This window comes from Microtus oregoni, unplaced genomic scaffold (assembly GCF_018167655.1).
Source record: "Microtus oregoni isolate MIOR12 unplaced genomic scaffold, Mior012 000044F_ref0000062, whole genome shotgun sequence".
NCBI classification, from domain to species: Eukaryota; Metazoa; Chordata; class Mammalia; order Rodentia; family Cricetidae; genus Microtus; species Microtus oregoni.
The window spans coordinates 787,254-802,219 of record NW_024543218.1 but is presented as its reverse complement, the minus strand read 5'-3'; positions in this window follow the sequence as shown (position 1 = coordinate 802,219).

Here is a 14,966-nt window from a genome sequence, read left to right as displayed (position 1 = left end):
CTTCATATTCCAGAGAGGCCAGGAGCCGTGTGGAGCAGCACCCCTTGCTACTGCCTCGCCACGCCCACGCGGCTTCATCCTCATTCCAAATGGTGCACCTAAGGGTGTTCTGTAACTGGCAGCCAATCGGCTGGTATTTATTCTCTCCTGGCCACAAAGCCTGGCCTCCCTGTCAATTTCCACTCCTGAGAGTGGCTCTTGGTCTTGATGCTACCAAGGAAACATCCTGCCCTGAGGACTTGAAATTAGGTAGAGGATTGTTGGTTAGGTTGGGATTTGTTCTCATGACTTTCCTCCTCTGCACTGCGCCTTCAGATGAAGCAGCCGAGGAATGAGCACTCAGAGCAGGCCACCACCGCCTGGTTTAATACAATTCTTATTGGGCATTGTAGTCTTCTTTTGAGAAAGGTCTGGGTCAATATTATCATTGTTTTGAGTTTCTTATATATTCCGTCTGTTAATCCCATGTCAGTTTACAGTTCTTCCTGATTTTGCGGGCTGCCTCTTCACTGTTGATTGTGCCCTTCACAGAAGCTTCTTAGTTTCCCAGAATCCCGTTCGTCTGTTCTGCCGCTTAGGCTCATCGAGTCTTACACACCAAGTTTTGGCAACACCAACTTCTTGAAGTATTTCCTCTTTTTTTTTTTTCTTTTCTAGCAGTTCTATAGTTTCTGTCTTGTTAGGTTGATTTTGTATGTGATGTGAGGTAGAGTCTAGTTTTATTGTTTTGAATATGAATATCCAGGTTTCTGTTAGAAAAGATTATCCTTTCTCCAATGTATAGTCTTATATCCTTTATTCAAAATCAGTTAGCTAAAAATAATCAGAAAATATATTATATATACGCATATACATGGAACTGATAAAAATCAAAGAAAATAAAATGAATGGGAAAATCCTCCATTTCTACTAGTTGAAGGGAAGTGTTAGCATATTGTCTTGCATTTTTTCTTTTATTTTTTGTGTAGACTTTTAAAACATCTTTTCTTTGTTTGCTTTTGTTGTTGTTGTTGGTGGTGGTGGTTTTTTGAAACAGTTTCTCTGTGTAACAGTCCTGGCTGTCCTGGAACTTGCTCTGTAGACCAGACTGGCCTCAAACTCACTATGAGATCCCCCTGCCTCTGCCTCGCGAGTGCTAGGATTAAAGGTGTGCGCCACCACCACCTGACTCTTCCGACAGAGTTTTAATGAAATAAGGATCAGTTCTAACTGGGCAGTGGTGGCCTTTTATCCCAGCACTAAGGAGGCAGAGTCAGGTGAATCTCTGTGAGTTCTAGGCCAGCCTGGTCTACAGAGTGAGTTCCAGGACAGCCAGGGCTACACAGAGAAACCTTGTCTCAGAGGTGGTGGGGAACCTAAAATTTAAAAGACAAGTTGTCTGAATTATTCCTGCCCGCAGTCTTCGTTTTCCAGAACAATTTTTAAAATTTTTATTAGTTTTTTTTTTTCTGGTGACTACAATGAACACACTTTCCAATTATATTCTATGCCTCCCTTACCTCTTATTTACCTCTTATTTGCATTAACATTTTAAACATTTACATGCTATTCCATAATTATTTTGTGCTTTGCTATTGAATTAATCCTGGATTTTTAACTCCACAAGACATTATTTTTAGGAAGTCACTGTGTCCACACTGTTTGCTGGAGACTCAGATGGGGCTTACAGGGAAAATGGAATTCTGTGCCGAAAAGGTCCTTTTAGCTCTTCCAAAGAAATTGTCTCAGGGGGCTGGAGAGATGGCTCAGAGGTTAAGAGCACTGGCTGTTCTTCCAGAGGTCCTGAGTTCAATTCCCAGCAACCACATGGTGGCTCACAACCATCTGTACTGAGACCTGGCGCCCTCCTCTGGCATGCGGGCATACATTGAGGCAGAATGTAGTATACATAATAAATAAATAAATCTTTAAAAAAAAAAAAAAGAAATGGTCTCAATACCCTTAGTTCCATAGATGCCCATGGTGGTTTGAATGAAAATGTCTCTCATATAGTCTTTGGCATTTAAATGCTTGGTCCCCAGAAGGTGGTGCTCTTTGGGTATCTTTAAAAGAGCAGCCTTGGGGCTGGAGAGATGGCTCAGTGGTTAAGAGCATTGCCTGCTCTTCCAAAGGTCCTGAGTTCAATTCCCAGCAACCACATGGTGGCTCACAACCATCTGTAATAAGATCTGGTGCCCTTTCTGGCCTGTAGGCACACATATAGACAGAATATTGTATACATAATAAATAAATATAATAACAATTAAAAAAAAAGAACAGCCTTGCTGGAGGAAGCTCATCCCTGGGGGCAGGCTTTCAGGATTCAAAAGCCATTGCCATTCCCTGTTAGTCATTTTATTTCATGTTTGTTGGTCAAGATGTGAGCCTCAACGCTCAGCTTCCAGCTCAAGTCACTATGCCTACCTGTGTGCTTCCTCAGCAGAACAGTGATGAGCAGGACTCATCCCCCTGGAACCATAAATCCTAAATAAACCCTTCTTTAAACTGGCCTTGGTGTTTTATCATGGCAACAGAAAGCAACTAAGACAGTGTCTTTCCTTGCTTGTTTGATTGTCTTTAAAGATTTATTCTAAGTCTGCCACTGCCTTTTAAAAAAAAACATTAAATATTAACTTAATTTAGCATAATTGGTTTTGTGGTGCTGGCAGCTGAACTTGGTCCTCACATATGCTAGGCGAGTAACCACCGCTATACTCCCAGCCCTTGTTTGTATTCTTCAATTGCTTTTTTCCTTTCGTAGGCAGAAACTTCTCATACAGAGTTGGATCGTTTTCATAATTCTTCATCTCAAGATATACCGCCCCCATCTCTTCTCCCTTTGATGCCAGGCAAGGGATAGAAATCAAGCATCATGGTTGGGGTGTGGCTCCGCTGGTGGCTTGCTTGTCTGGCACATACCCGGGCCTGGCTTCAATCCCCAGCACTGAATAAACTGGGGTGGTAATGAATGCGTGTCATCCCAGCCCTCAGGAGGTAGAGGCAGGAAGATCTGAAACTCAAAGCACTTGTAGCATAGTGAATTTGAGGCTATCCTGGGCTACATGTACTCCTTTCTTAAAAAAAAAAAAATTAAAAACGGTAGAAAATATTTGCAAATTTTCCCTAGAAACGGGGAGGAGTGTTAAGAAGAAGGAAAGGCTCAAAAGAGAATCTTTCATTAGCTTTGGTTCCCCTGGGCCCTTGCCTTGATTATTTATTGTTATTTAACAGTCCTAAAGCTTGGTGGTCAAAAGCAATACCCGTTTAATTTTCGCCGATGATTCTATGTGTTTACTGTGTCTGAAGGGCCAGTTTTCAGCAGTGTGTGATGTGGGCTGTGGTTGTGTTCATCAGGGCGTTTGGCTGGGCGGGTCCGTCTCAGTGGCTCCTTCCCGTGGCTGGCAGGGACAGAGGGGCAGTTGGCAGCTCAGCAGGGCTGTTGGCAGGACATGCTCCCGGACTGTCCATGTGGCTTGTGCTTTTCACAGCATCGCAGCTGGGTTCCCAACGTCCCCAGAGACTGCCAGGCCCCTCACAGGCTGGGTTTGGAGAGCTTGGGTCTTTCCGGGAAGGCTCCGTCCCTGTTCTTGCCCATCTTTGTGGTCCTGAAAATGCTCCATCCGGTATCACATTCACGCTGGTTCACTCAGCTTGCCTTCCTGGCTTTGCCGTAAATGTACTCTTGCCCTTTCGTTGGCTTGGGCTTTTTGTTTGCTTGATTTTTTTTTTTTATTTTGAATCTTTTATCAGTGGAACCTTGAAGGAAAGTAATTATGATCGTCAGGTAGTGGTGTTTCTTTGGAAGGCTATGGAGTCTTTGGGTGGAAGCAGATCACTAAGGGTGGGCCTTGAGACTTAATAGCCCAGCCGATGCTCTGTTTATGTTCCGATTTCTAACACAATGTAACTCCTGCCAAAAGGCCTTTCTGCCATGATACGGTGTCCCCGTTTATAAAATATAAGCCAAAACAAATCCTTCAATTCTGAAGTTGTTTGCTGTCAGATCTTTTGTTACAGAAAATAACGGGACAGGTGTGGCGGTACACATCACATCTTCGACGGAAGTACTCAGGAGACAGAGGCAGGCAGATCTTCCATCTTTGTGAGGTTGAGACCAGCCTTGAAGCCAGAACACAATCAAACTCTGTTTTTTTTTTTTTTTTTTTTTTTTTTGGACTGTTGTTGTTTTCATTTTTCTGGGGTGGGGACAGGGTGGGGAACTAGTGTAGTGCCTTATGAAGTAACAACGGGTGGGGTGTGTTTGCCTCATAGTTTTGAGATCCAGGTTTAAGATTGAGTGACCCCATTGCCTTGGGCTTTTGATAAGGATGGCTAATGGCAGCGGAACAGAGAGAAAGATGGCCTGGATCAGATCCCACAACCCCCTTCAGTGGTATTCTCTCAGGCTCCTAAAGGCCTTCCAGTAGGCCCCGCCCTAAGTTCACAGTGTCTTCAAACAGTACCAGCCTAGAGCACTGCCCACCAGCAAAACACAGCAGGCATGTGTCTGCCATCCTCATCCAGCTCCAGAGCCTTGGGTGTGTCTTGAAACCTTTATCTCAGAACCTTTATCTCAGTATATTACCGACAAAGTAGTTTTATACCATGAAATAATAGGATTTTTCTGTTTGTTTTTTTGAGACAGGATCTCACTATGTATATTTGGCTGGCCTCGAACTCACTATGTAAAGCAGACTGGCCCTGAACTCAGAGAGACCCATTCACCTCTGCTTTCAGAGTGCTAGGATTAAAGGAAAGTGTGTGTATGCCATCTACCTGGCTTTTAATGATAATAATAATTTATTTCTATGTTGAATGGGTCTTAGGGTTTTTATTGCTGTGAAGAGACACCATGAGCATTTAATTGAGAATAACGTTTGAGGGGGCAAAGTTTCAGAGGTCTAGTCCATTATCATCATGGCAGGGGGCATGGCAGCATGCAGGGAGACATGGTGCTGGAACTGAGAGTCCTACATCTTGCAAGCAACAGGAATTCAACCGAGTCACTGGCAGGTATCCTGAGCATAGGAAACTTTAAAGTCCACCCCACAGTGACACACTTCCTCCACAAGGCCACACCCACTCCAACAAAGCCACTCCTTCTAATAGTGCCATTCCCCATGAGATTATGGGAGCCACAAACAAACTACATTCAAACTACCACAGTGTGTGTGTGTGTGTGTGTGTGTGTGTGTGTGTGTGTGTGTTTTGCCTAGGATCCGCGTTGGTGCCAGTGCTCATCCAGAGACCCACGTTGGTGCCAATGCTCGTCCAGAGACCCACATTGGTGCCCAGTGCTCTCAGAGGACGCGTGTTGGTGCCAGTGCTCGTCCAGAGGACTCTCTCTCTCTCTCTCTCTCTCTCTCTCTCTCTCTCTCTTTCTCTGTCTCCCTGCCATTCTTCTCAAGAGGCAAGCAGATCTCTGTCTCCCCCAGCCCCCATTCTCTCTTCCTTTCCCATTCCCTTTATCTCAATAAACTCCATGCTCAAGCTCTGTCTGCAAGGTGTATTCTCTCACCCACCGCGGTTTGGACCCACCCGCCGCTAAGGTCCTACCCCCCCCCCCAATCGTAAGAGTAGCTCCTGTCCAAATTCTCCTTGTATATCAAAAAGTTTCCTTTCTTCAACCTTTATAGTTGTTTACAAGAAAATGGCCTCCCAAAGGAGTGACACTATAGGAAGTGTGGCTTTGTCGGAGGAAGTGTCTCACTGTGGGAGTGGGCTTTGAGATCTCTTTTGTTCAAGTTTCCCTCAGTGTGACAGTCAGCAGACTTCCTGTTGCCTGCAGGATGTAGGCCTCTCAGCTCCTCCTCCAGCACCATGTCTGCCTGTGTGCCAGTGTGCTCCGGGCCATGCTGATAACTGAAACCATAAGTGAGCCAATTAAGTCAAATGTTTTCCTTATAAGAGCTCCTGTGGTCACGGTGTCTCTTCACAGCAATAGAAACCCTAACCAAGACACCATGGGACTGGTGAAAAGTCTCAGTAGTTAAGAGCGCACACTACTCTTGTGAAACATCCAAGTTCAGTTCCCAGTCCCCACATTGGGTTTCTCACAGCTGCTTGTACCACTGGTAACTCTGTTCCCCGGGAATCTGACCCCTTGGGCCTCCATGAGAAACACACACCACACACACACACACACACACACCACACACACACAATTAAGCATAAATCTCTGGCCTCCTTGAAAAACACACACCACACATACACACACACAATTAAGCTTAAATCTTTTAAATATTAAAACCAAAAACCTTCACACTCACTTATGAAGCCTGGAGCTGGGAAAGAGGTGGGGGTAGGAAACTCAGAACTCAGTTTCTGCCTTAACAACGCTCTTAACCGAACAAAGGCTTTAGTCACAGGTGAACTCAGGTGCTTAAATGATGTCATCAAGGATTGTATTTCCCTTTCCCACTCTTCCTCTCAGGTTTGTCTCCGTTTCTCTTTGCATGTGGCCTCATTCTCTTCTGATCCAAAAATGTACTTCCCGTGTTCCAGGAGAGAAGGCTCCTGGTTGCCTATGACTCATGCTCAGAGAGGCAGACCCTTCCCAGCTTTCCCGGTACGTCACACAGCAAACCTCTTTGGAAGAAATATGACTGGACTAGCTTGGGACAATGCCTGGTTGCACTGTGTAAACAGAGCTGGGTTGGCAGGATAGGATGGGGTGGATTGTGTATCCACCTCAGTAGCCAGTCCCGTGGGCATCCTTCGGGATCTGGAAAGACCAAGCCTCTAGTGTAAAGCCCAAGCCTCTTGTGTAAAGCCGGATGTTTTGTTGGGAAGACAAAGGCAGCAGCTGTCCCACACCTCATGCTCTTTGGTATGGAAATGTGCCCAGGCAGTACCCTTGCCTGCCTTTGGCGCATCCTGCCTCTGCTTGAGGGTTAGCTGAAGGACCTTAACACTCAAATATCTATCAGAGTGTGCATCCTGCTAAAAGATGTGACATTCGTGTGGCCTGGTTTTCCTATCTTTTCCCCTCAGTGGCAGTGACAAGTGACTTCCATGAGGAGCCCTGGGTTTGTTTCCCCGCTGTTGGCCTCCGAAGAGCAAGTGAGCGAGAATGGGGAAAGACTAAAGGGAAAATGGCCTCATAAATCCCAGGGTTTTCAAGTGAAATTGTGGCTGCTGTGGTGAATCACAACAGCAGGGTGAGTGGATGCATAGAAGTCACCAGTCAACTGGGTGACCCGGCGTGCCGGAGTCAAAGGAGTGTCTTGTTTGGAAGCTAGTCACAGAAAGCAAGGTGACTGAGTGCTGGGGTCTGCCAGGCATAGTGCTGAGTACTAACCACACTCTCACGAGTACTAACAACAGACAGAGTCGGCTTAAAATAGAATTTTGTGCTGCATCAATCTTTTATCTCTCTACACACTCCCTTCTTTATCGGAAGTGGTGATTTTGAAAGGTTCTGCTTCCTTTATTTCCATTTGAAAAAGACTTAAGGTCTGGGGATGTTGCTGGGCTGCTGGAGAGCTTGCCTAGTTTGCATGAAGGCCCAGGTTCGATCCCTAGCCTGCATAAACTAGGCATGGTGGAACATGCATGTAAAACGCTAGAAGTGAAAGCAGGAGGCTCAGAAGTTTGAGGGGGCTAGAAAGACGGCTCAGCAGTTAGGAGCAAATATTGCTCTAGTAGAGGACCCAAAGTTCAGTTCCCAGCACCCATATCAGGCGGCTCACAACTGTCTGTAACTCCAGCTCCAGAGGATCTGATTTCTCTGGCTTCCTCAGACACCTGTTCTCACACGCACAGACACATAAGCTTAACTAAAATAATCTTTTTAATGTCTCTTTATAAAGAATTCAAAGTCGGGCTGGAGAGATGGCTCAGAGGGTAAGAGCATGCTCTTCCAAAGGTCCTGAGTTCAATTCCCAGCAACCACATGGTGGCTCACAACCATCTGTAATGAGGTCTGGTCCCCTCTTCTGGCCCGAAGGCATACACACAGACAGAATATTGTATATAATTAATAAATAAATAAATAAATATTTTAAAAAAGAAGCTCAAAGTCATCCTTAGTTATATAGTGAGTTTAAAGCCAGCCTGCCTGGGCCTCATAGTCTAAAAGGAAATAAATAAAAACACAAAATAAAGTTCTATTAGGTTACACACACTTTTGTCACATATAATCCTTCTAAAACCGTGAGGTAAGTATGATTACCTTCAATTTAGGAGCACTGACTGCTCTTCCCGAGGACCCAGGTTCGAGTTCCAGCACCCACACAGCAGCTCTCAGCAGTCTGCCTCCAGTCCCAATAAGGAGACTTAAAGGTATTAAAGATGGGGCGTGAGTCCAGGAAAGATGAACGTGTCTCCGAGAGACCCCTGCACTCATCCACTGCAGCGTTTCTCGGCACGCCACAGATGCAGGAAACAACCTGCATGCATGGCCACAGGTAAAAGGGCAAGTATGGTGCCCACATGTGGAGGAGAGCTGTTTAACACTGGAGTCCGGCGACACGCGTGCACCTGCCTGTGGAGGAGAGCTGTTTAACACTGGAGTCTGGAGACACGCGTGCACCTGCCTGTGGAGGAGAGCTGTTTAACACTGGAGTCCGGCGACACCCGTGCACCTGCCTGTGAAAGAGAACTAACTGTTTAACACTGGAGTCTGGCGACACGCGTGCACCTGCCTGTGGAGGAGAGCTGTTTAACACTGGAGTTCAGCGACACGCGTGCACCTGCCTGTGGAGGAGAGCTGTTTAACACTGGAGTCTGGCGACATGCTGGCACCTGCCTGTGGAGGAGAGCTGTTTAACACTGGAGTCTGGCGACACGCGTGCACCTGCCTGTGAAAGAGAGCTGTTTAACACTGGAGTCTGGCGACACGCGTGCACCTGCCTGTGGAGGAGAGCTGTTTAACACTGGAGTCTGGCGACATGCTGGCACCTGCCTGTGGAGGAGAGCTGTTTAACACTGGAGTCCAGCGACACGCGTGCACCTGCCTGTGGAGGAGAGGAGCGCTGCATGAGTTCATTTAATGTGGACAACGGCAGAGAGGAACTTGTAACTGCGAGCAGATCAGTGGCTTCCAGGGCCTGGGGTTTGGTGACGTGGGCAGATGCTCATCAAGAGATATGAGTTTAGAGTCCTCATGGGTATCTCGACACTGTGTGAAGATATATTGCTGAGACTGGTGTAATAAAGAGCTGGACGGCCAATAGCTAGGCAGGAGAGAATAGGCGGGACTTCCAGAAAGACAGAGAGAATTCTGGGAAGAAGAAAAGTGAGGAGACTCCATGGAGCCAGAGGGGAAATAGAACGTGCAGAATGGGGATGAGGTAATGGGCCACAAGGCAGAATGTAGATTTAAAAATATGGGTTAATTTAAGTTATAAAGGCTAGTTGGAAACAAACTTAAGCTAAAGGCCAAGGTTTCGTAATTAATAGTAAGTCTCTGTGTCTTTATTTGCAGATTGGTAAATACGAGAAAGTATTCCATTCAGTCATGAAATGACTAGACTCTGGAGGTCCAGCGTGTAGCACCATGGCTAGCGCACACTGGACCTGCGCTGTGAGTCCATCCTAAATGTTCTCGATTCACTATGAGAGTGAACGTTTTTTTAATAAATATTATTTTGTTTTTTATTTTTTAAATTTATTTCTTATGTACGTAGTGTTCTGTCTGCATGACAGAAGAGGGCACCAGATCTCATTATAGATGATTATGAGCCACTATATGGTTGTTGGGAATTGAACTCAAGACCTCTGGGGGAGTGGTCCAGTAGTCTTAACCTCAGAGCCATCTCTCAGCCCAAGATTATTTTAAAATATTTAATTTATCCGTGTGTGTGTGTGTGTGCATGTGTATGTGTGTCTGTGCGTGTGTCCAGAATAGGTTGTCAGATCCCCTGGAACTAGAGCACCAAAAGTGGGTGCTGAGGGGCTGGAGAGATGGCTCAGAGGTTAAGAGCATTGCCTCCTCTTCCAAAGGTCCTGAATTCAACTCCCAGCAACCACATGGTGGCTCACAACCATCTGTAATGGGGTCTGGTGCCCTCTTCTGGCCTGCAGGCATACACACAGACAGAATACTGTATACATAATAAATAAATAAATATTTAAAAATATTAAAGCTGCACCTCAATTTAAAAAAAAGAGAATAGAACTTGGGTCCTCTGACACAGTAGCAAGCGCTCTTAACAACTGAGCAGTGTCTCCAGTTACAATATTCTATTTTTATTATGTAAATATGTGTACCTGTGACTATGCATATGTGAAGTGCAGGTGCCCTCAGAGTTCAGAAGAGGTCACTGGGTCCAATGGGGCTGTAGCTACAGGCCCATGTGAGCTATAAGTCAAACACGCTGTTGCGACATCTGCTAGAGTGGATTTATTTATATATATTTTTTAGTTTTTTGAAATGGAGTCTCTCTACATAGCCCTGGATGCTCTGGAGCTCAAGGCCTTGAGTTTGCAGAGTTCTGCCTGCCCCTGCCCCTGCCCTGGTGCTTGTGCCACCACAACCCTAGAGCAAATCCGTGAACACAAAGACACACACAATTAAAAACAATGTGATATGACAGCTATTTTAATTGGCATCATTTCATGATGTATGTGTATATCAAAACATTACACACCTTAAATATACACAAGTTTGGTTGTCAAGTTTAGCTCAGTTAACACAGGGCTGAGTCTAACCTAGTGGGAAAGCCCATCTGGGGGGGGGGGGCAAATAGCCAATTTTCCCCGCAATGGTAGCCTCTACCTCAAGCCTTTTATTTATACCCATTTTTGCCTTCCTTGGATAAGTGCCTAGTGTGCTATTTCTCAGTTTGACACAGGTTATCATTCCCCCTGCTGGTTCATATTTGCGTCTCCAGCTTGGCCTAGAACATAGCCACGCCTATTCTGATCACCTGTGATGGGGCAGGAGGTCTAATCAAGGCAGATTTCCCTGCATGGTGTAAGTATTCATGAAGGTGGCTAGCCTAGCCACGAGGATAGACAATCCCAAATGCACAATCTTTAGTCTGTTAATATGAGTTTAGTAAATGTTGCATCCTAGCGGGCAGTGTGGAAGAGGAACAGTTCAGAGGTTGAAGGCGGTAGTGGCTAAGTGATAGCAGGAAGCAGGGTATAACTTGAAATATTAAATAACTACTCAGGGCTGAGCCTTCAGTTCTGTAAGCGCCTGAGGTGACCTGGGGAAAATGGTTCACTGCTCTCTCGGCTGAGAAAAGCCAACAAAACCGAGCACATTTAGAGGATCAAATGTTTTTGTTGATTCTCTGTTCATGAAAGTGTCCCGGCCATTCAGGATGCGTATCCCATAAAAGTCACCAATGACCTGACAGAAGTCACTTACAGAAGTAGTGTGAGTCATGTACTTGGGCCAAGTCACAGAGCCAGTGGAGCAGAAGAAATGCTGATTTTTTTTAAATTACAATTGTTTCTGACCCACTGTGTCTAGGACTGGTGTGTGTGTATGTGTGTACATGTACGTGTATGTGTGCCATGGTGCATGTATGAAGGTCAGATGACAATTTGCCTGAGTTGGTAACAAGCACCTTCCCTCTCTTGAGCCATCTCTCTCGCCAGCACAAAAGCTGGACTTTTGCTTTGCATGCTTAAAATGCTAAGTAATACTGAACTGGAGGATTCAGACACCGATGCCCTGGTCGGTGGGCATATCCAGATGAACAAGGTGGCATAGATGCCTCACACTGATGACTGACGGCAGAGCTGGGTCAGGCTCACCCTCCCGCAGGCTCCCCTGCTACAGAGAGGACCTTCGCTGGAAAACAAGGAACACATTGTTTCTGTAACAGAAGAGGAGACTGCACAGGAAAAAAAAAAAAGATATCCCAGAAGACACGGAGGAGACAAAACCTTATGGCATGGGAATATAGTCAGCACAAAATATATGAAAATAAGCATGGAAAAGGGAGTTATGTTTTCAAAAGATTTTCACAACATGAGAAATGACTAAAATACACCAAGCGCAAACAAAGGCAAGTATGATAAATGTCTTCATACATACGCATGTATAAGTGAACTCACCATGAATCTTAAGTAGGCAGAGGACAATGTCAAGCTAACCGGAGGAAAGTAGAGGGAATTTGAGAAAAAGAAAATTTCCCCACCGTGGTACCAGAGGAGAGTGTCCGGACTAGGCGGCAGCAAGCTGCCAGGATGAATACATTATAGGCTCTTGTGTTCTGGGGAAGAAAAACTATTGGTGGCAGAGTTAGCATCCTTTGTTGGGTTTTACAGAGCTGGGTTGTGACACTCACAGTCGAGGAGACGCTTTTGCGAGTAGCTTTCTTTTCTGAGAACATTCCCCTATTGGCCAGCATCGTGGGCTAGTCATTTGGCTTACAAAGCAGCCCCTGTCTAGATAGGGAAACAGTCCCTCCGTGTTCACCGCAAGAGCGCTGCAACTTGGCACAGAGAAAGCCGACGCCGCCCGGACTGTGTGTGGTTGGCTGCCTCCCTGCAGCAAAAAGACACCAAACAGGTTCAACCTGAAACCGCCCGCGCTTTCCCTTCCTCACTCCGAAGTCCCGAGATCATTCGCCAGAAACAGCAGCTTTCCGCCTGTCGGCCGGAAGTAGAGGCTGCTGCTCTGGGATTTCCACAGTTTACGACAGAGCTCCAGGACACAACAGCTCGACTGTTTGTCTCTGACTCAGACCCACGTGTGTTTCGATGTTTGCGGGAAGGTTTTTGTGGATTAGGAAGAAATAAATTCCATAAACACACACTGGTTAGATGGAGTCAGGGAGAAAGCTGTGTTGGGATGGGGTGGGCGGTGGAAGTTGGACCACAGACTTGGTGTATCAGCAAAGCAATAGAATGCACACACACACACACACACACACACACACACACACACACACACACACACTGTGTGACTGTTCAATAATATCACTGTTTATAGAATAGTTACCTGTCTAGTGAAGGCAAGGGGAACTCCAAAGAGAGCCACACTGGCGGCCTGAAATGTAGAACAAAGGAGAAAAATGTAAACAAAACCAAAGATGTTTGGCTGGAGAGATGGCTCAGTGAGTAAGAATGTATACCGCTCTTGCAAAAGTCTTGAGTTCAAATCCCAGCACCCACATCAGGGAGCCCATAACCCAAAGTAACCCTGGCTCCGAGGGAGTCAGAGACCCTCTTCTGGCTTTCTCAGTGTGGTAGTTTAAGTAGGGAAGTCTCTCTGGCTTGGCCTATAGTGAGTGGCTGCTAGGAGGTGTGGCCTTGTTGGAGGAAGTGTCCCACTGGGAGGCAGGCTTTAAGGTCTCAGATACTCAAGCTATGCCCAGTGTGGCATGCACTTCCTGCTGCCTACAGATGTACAACTCAGCTCCTTCTCCAGTACCACATCTGCCTGCTTGCTGCCATGCTTCCTGCCAGGATGACAATGGATGGAACCTCTTAAACTGTAAGCCAGCCCCAATTAAATGTTATCCTTTATAAGAGTTGCGGGGGGAAGGGGGGGGCTGGAGAGATGGCTCAGAGGTTAAGAGCACTGCCTGCTCTACCAAAGGTCCTGAGTTCAATTCCCAGTAACCACATGGTGGCTCGCAACCATCTGTAATGGGGTTTGGTGCCCTCTTCTGGCCTGCAGGCATAGACACAGACAGAATATTGTATACATAATAAATAAATAAATAAATAAATAAATAAATAAATAAAAAGAGTTGCTACGGGATAGTGGTGGTGCCCGCCTTTAATCGCAGCATTCAGGAAGCAAAGGCAGGCAGATCTCTGTGAGGTGTTGGAGAGCCTGGCCTACAGAGCGGGTTCCAGGACAGCCAAGGCTACTGTTTTGAAAAAACAAAAAACACACAACAATGACAGACAGAATTGTCATGGTCATAGTGTTCCTTCACCGCAGTAGAATCCCTAACTAAGACATCCAGGCACCTGCACTCACAAGCACACACACAGACACATAGACACAAAAATAAATAAAAGCCAGTCTTAAAACACTCACAAAAACCTGGGTGTTGTGTAGAAGTGCGACCATGACCAACATGCATGAGCTTCTCTGGAAACAGTAAGGCCGTGGGGCGAGCCTTAGGTTCCCTAGCTGGGAAGCACTAAGATGTGTGTCTTCAGAGCTGTAGTAGTTACAGCCAGGGTCATTCTCCCCAGCTGTGTCCTGGGACTCTCCAGGCACAGCCATTAACACTTGTAAATGCTGTGCCATTTGCACCTCCAAGGGCTTTACCTAAAATCGCTTATTTAACACTCAAGGGAGCACCACCACAAGAACGTGGTTGCAGGCTGATTTTACAAAGGAGGAAAGGGGCACAGAACCATTAACTCTTTTGACCAAAGTCAGCACTGCTAGTGTCCTGTGTGATAAAGTAAGGAGAGGCGAGTGTTCCCAGGTCCTGAAGCTCCAGTGTGCACACAAATGCACCAACTGTAGTGCTCGCACAGCCCCAGTACCACAGGGTGCCCAGAGGAGTGTGATAGGTGCTTCTGGCGAGATTAGCATTTCAACAGTGCAGGTGGTGAAGCAGATTGCTCTCTCCAGTGCCGATGGGATCAGGAGGGTTATTTTGGGCCTGACGGAAACAAAAGGGGTGAAGAGAATTTGCCTCCTTTGCTTTCAGGATAGGTCTTCAGCTGCAGCCACTAAGACCTCTTGTGCACGGTCACAAGGTTCCCTTTTAGAAGGTGGGCCTTGCCCAGCTCTCTCTCTCTCTCTCTCTCTCCCCCTCTCTCCCTCTCTCCCTCTCTTTCTCTGTCCCCCTCCCTCCTTCCCTCTCTCTCTCCTTTCCTCCCTCCCTCCTTCCCTCCCTCCCTCCTTCCCTCTCCTTTTCTCTCTCTCTCTCTCTCTCTCTCTCTCTCCCTCCACCACCCCTCCACCATCCCCTCACCCCCTCCATCTCTCCTCTTCTAACTCTCCTGTCCCCAGAGGCCCCTCTTGTCACCCCCTTTCCCCATTCACTGTCCACCAGTAAAAAAAAAAAAAAAAACCTCTCCACCTGGACTCTGCCTCACCATGTCTTTCTGTC